Here is a 4,733-nt window from a genome sequence, read left to right as displayed (position 1 = left end):
CGGTGTCTGAGAAGCGAATGCCTCGCAGTGTGTGAGGCAGTACCGTATAGCTCCCTCCGCGCGGTGTGATGCGGCTCCCTCGTGCGGTGCTGTGCAGATCCCTCCGCGCGCGGCTCCCTCGAGCGGAGCTTCCAAGCTGCCTCCGCGCGGTGTGGTGCGGCTCCCTCGTGCGGTGCTGTTCAGATCCCTCCGCGCGCAGCTCCCTCGAGCGGTACTTCCAAGCTTCCTCCGCGCGGTGTGGTGCGGCTCCCTCGTGTGGTACTGTGCAGATCCCTCCGCGCGCAACTCCCTCGAGCGGTGCTTCCAAGCTTCCTCCGCGCGGTGTGGTGCGGCTCCCTCGTGCGGTCCTGTGCAGGTCCCACCGCGCGCATCGCCCTCTGCACGGTGCTGTGACGCTTCCTCCGCGCGACGTTCCCTCAGCTAAATGGGTTTTTGAACACTTGTTCTTTCCGTGTGGGATATTAATCGAAATAATTTAATTTCTTTATATATTTCACTGTGCTATGAATTCAAAGAGGACTGCCTCTGCGGGGGGGGGGGGGGTTGGTGGTCCAGGATCTACTTTTGGGGTGATAAAACAATTCTGGAACTGTATGTTGTGGTCGTTCCACTCGTGGTGAATGTAGTGAAGGGGACTTTTTCATGCGCTTTAAAGTGTTACAATGGTGAAGTCGGGTTTTACGCATTTTATCGCAATATTAGAAAAGAAAGCCATGCTAGAATTTTACCTTTTGTTGGCCCCCGACCCCCACCCTCCAAAGCAGCCCTGCCCCAGTTAGGCTTCTCAGCAGATGAGGCATGCTGTCCTGAGACAGCCTGGTGTCTTTGCACTACCTTTTTTTCTCTTTCTAGAACCTTCTGTACGGCAAGCCACAAGCTCCTTGTGACCCTTGAGGTGGCGTTAGCCCAACGTTAGCCTGTAGCTTTCCTGAAGGAGTTTGACTTCTGGGAGCTCCCCGCCTCCTCAAGGTCACAATGTAGTCTCAGAGAGTTGGTCCCTCTGATTTTGAGCTGATCTTACAAGAACCAGAATGGCTCCCCCAGTGAATGACACCATCTCCACACACTATATCCTAAGTTCAAATACTAGGGAGCATCTTAATTCAAAACTGCCGAGCCCTTAAATGTCCCTGAATGCGAATAGGCTCCTGCGTTTTTGCTTGGGTAAAGGGCACATGCATTGAAAATGTCATTTGATGTTGGCTAAGTGCTCCACAAAAGCTACGTATACTCCTACTGCAGAGTATGAGTGCTCATTTCCCCACTTCCTCATCAACACTGGATATTGTTAGTCTTTTTAATGTGTGGCATACTCTGGATGAGAAAATAGTATTCAGTCATTGCTTTGATTTATGTTTGCCTGATATCTTTGTAGTTGCACATTTTTTGTATGTTAATTGCCATCGCAGTTGTTTGTCCTTCCTGAATTGTCTATCACTATCCTTTACTGTTTTTATACTGGATTCTTTGTTTTAGCTCCCTAGTTTGTAGGAATTTTCTACATACTTTGATTAGCCTGTTCTTTATTAGAGATAATTGCAAATCTTTTTTCTCAACCTGTTGCTTTTTATTTTTATTTATTTTTAATTTTTAAAAGTATTTATTTGAGAGAAGAGAGAGGGGGAGAGCACGAGTGGCAGAGGGAGGGGCAAGGGAGAGGGACAGACAAACTCCCCCTGATCAGGGAGCCCCATGCAGGGCTGATCCCAGGACCCTGAGATCATGACCCTAACCAAAAGCAGACACTTAACTGACTGAGCCACCCAGGCGCCCCTCAACCTGTGGCTTTTTGAAAAAGTTAAGAGATGGGTGTCTGGGTGGCTTGGTCGCTTAGGCTTCTGCCTTGGGCTCAGGTCATGATCCCACGATCCTGGGATTGAGCCCCGTGTCTGGCTCCCTGCTCCGTGGGGAGCCTGTTTCTTCCTCTCCCTCTGCCCTCCCCCCTGCTCATGTGCACTCTCGCTCTCTCTCGCACAAAAATAAAAATTAAAAAAAATGTTAAGAGAAACTTAAATGATTTCATTTATTTGGCAGGGAGAGAGAGAGAGCACAAGAAGGGGGAGCGGCAGGCAGAGGGAGAAGGAGAAGCAGGCTTTCCATGGAGCAGGGAGCCTCCATGGGGCTGGATCCCAGGACCCTGGGATCATGACCTGAACCAAAGGCAGACGGTTAGTGGACTGAGCCACTCAGGCGCCCCTAAGAGATACTTTAGTTTTAAGTATTTGAACCCAAACCTAAATGTTGCTTTTTATCTTTATGTTTTTTTCCATAAGAAGGTTTGAAAACTTAAAAAAAAAAAAAAAAGGCCCAGTGCGGGGCTCAAACTCACAACCCTCAGATCAAGACCTGAGCTGAGGTCAAGAGTTGTCCTTTAACTGACTGAGCCACCCAGGAGCCCCTGAAATTTTTTTTAAAGATTTTATTTATTTATTTGACAGAGAGAGAGAGAGCACAAGTAGGCAGAGTGGCAGGCAGAGGGAGAGGGAGAAGCAGGCTCTCCGCCGAGCAGGGAGCTGGACATGGGGCTCGATCCCAGGACCCCAGGATCATGACCCTAGCCAAAGGCAGCTGCCCAACTGACTGAGCCACCCAGGTGCCCCCAAACTTTTTTTTAATGTAGTAAAATATGTAAATCTTTTTCCTTTTTTTTTTTTTTTACAGTTTATTTATTTATTTGAGAGAGAGAGAGAGAGAGAGAGCAAGCACAAGCAGGGGGAGAGGGAGAAGCAGACTCCCCGATGAGCAAGGAGCCCGATGCAGGACTTGATCCCAGAACCCTGAGATCATAACCTGAGCCAAAGACAGCTGCTTAAGGCCTGAGCCACCCAGGCACCCGTAAATCTTTTTCTTTATGGAATTTTGGGTTCAGTCTTGTTTAGAAAAGTCCTCTTCACAAAAAGATTGTAAGAACACTATTATGTCTTTTTAATGCTTTTATTGTTTCATTTTTATGTTTAGTTCTTTATTTACATAAAGTAGCACTTACATCATATACAAGTGCTTAAGTAACTTAATTTTTTAAAAAATAGCCAATTGTCCCAACACTATATTTATTATTCTTTTTCAAAAATTTCTTTGCTATTCTTTTGCATTTTCTCTTCCAAATTAATTATGGAAGCAGCTAATGTGAGATTCATAAGACACTTCCGTTGGGTTTTTAACTGGGATTTCATTGACTTTATAGGTTTATGTGTAGATGGCTGACATATTTATGGTATTAAGTGTTCTCTTTAAGAGCATGGTATAAAATCATTGATAATCACGTCTTATTGGCATCCTACTTTATATTTTCTATTTACCCTAATATCTTGTTTCTTTCTGTGCCTCCTCTCCTTACTTTTTTTTTTTTTGGAATAATAGAGTTCAATTGTTTTTCTCTTCTTGGTTATTTGGATATTATGTACCTGGCTTTTTTTCTAGTGGTTACCTTTAATTTTCCACCAACATATTCTCTCAATTTTGAGTTTTTAATGATACCTATATCTATATCTAAATTCCACAATAGAGCCAGTCTTTAACAAATTTTAATCTTCTCTATTTCCTACTTCCTTTATATTTTATTTTTTTAAAGATTTTATTTTTAAGCAATTTCTACACCCAGTGTGTGGATCGAACTTATAACCCTGAGATCAAGAGTTGCATGCTGTATGGACTGAGCCAGCCAGGTGTCCCCTACTTCCTTTTTTTAAAAGATTTTATTTATTTATTTGACACAGAGAGAGAGAGAGAGAGAGAGGGCGCACCACTAGGGGGAACAGCAGGCGGAGGGAGAGGGAAAAGCAGGCTCCTCGCTGAGTAAGGAGCCCAATGAGGGACTTGATCCCAGGAGGATCATGACCTGAGCTGAAGGCAGACGCTTAACCGACTGAGCCACTCAGGTGCCCCTAAATAAATTATTTATAGTGCTATTTTTTATTTTTATATTTTAGGAATTATTGATTGGTTTTTTTCACTATAGAAGATGATAATGTAGCTCTCTCTCACACAGCCCCTCCAAATTCTTCTAATATGGTATATAGTAATCTGGGTTAGATCATTGGTGTTCACATTATCAAGTCCATGGAAACACCGGTTATAATTGAGCCATCCCTCTGATGACTTTTCTTTTCTCTCCCAATGTTTTGTTTACCTTAAACTTAACGCTTGTCCCCCCACCCCACTCCCACATTTCTTGGTCTCTACTACTTTTCATTGACCAGCACTTCCCTAGCTCTCTATATCTCCTCTCCAGCTGGCCAAAGATGCCCAGCATTCCATGCACTTCATTTCCTTGGAGTGCTCTCTCCTGGAGCCTTTTTTTAAAAAGATTTTATTTAGGGCGCCTGGGTGGCTAGTCGTTAAGCGTCTCCCTTCGGCTCAGGTCATGATCCCGGGGTCCTGGGATCGAGTCCCACATCAGGCTCCCTCCTCGGCGGGAGGCCTGCTCTCCCTCTCCCACTCCCGCTGCTTGTGTTCCTGCTCTCGCTGTCTCTGTCTCTGTCAAATAAATAAATAAAATCTTTAAAAAAAAAGATTTTATTTATTTATGAGAGAGAGGTGGGGGGGCACAGCAGAGGGATAAGAGGACAGCAGATTCCATGCTGAGTGCCGAGCCAGACACGGGGCTTGATCCCAGGATCCTGAGATCATGACCTGAGCTGAAACCAAGAGTCAGACACTGAACTGACTGAGCCACCCAGGAGCCCCTTTCCTGGAGCCATTTGACCTGCCCTCCAGCTGCCAGCCTGGGCACC

Source organism: Callorhinus ursinus, unplaced genomic scaffold (assembly GCF_003265705.2).
Source record: "Callorhinus ursinus isolate GAN/ISIS: 27379988/994484 unplaced genomic scaffold, GSC_fseal_2.0 scaffold84, whole genome shotgun sequence".
In the NCBI taxonomy this organism is placed as follows: domain Eukaryota; kingdom Metazoa; phylum Chordata; class Mammalia; order Carnivora; family Otariidae; genus Callorhinus; species Callorhinus ursinus.
Note: the sequence above shows the minus strand (reverse complement) of the source record.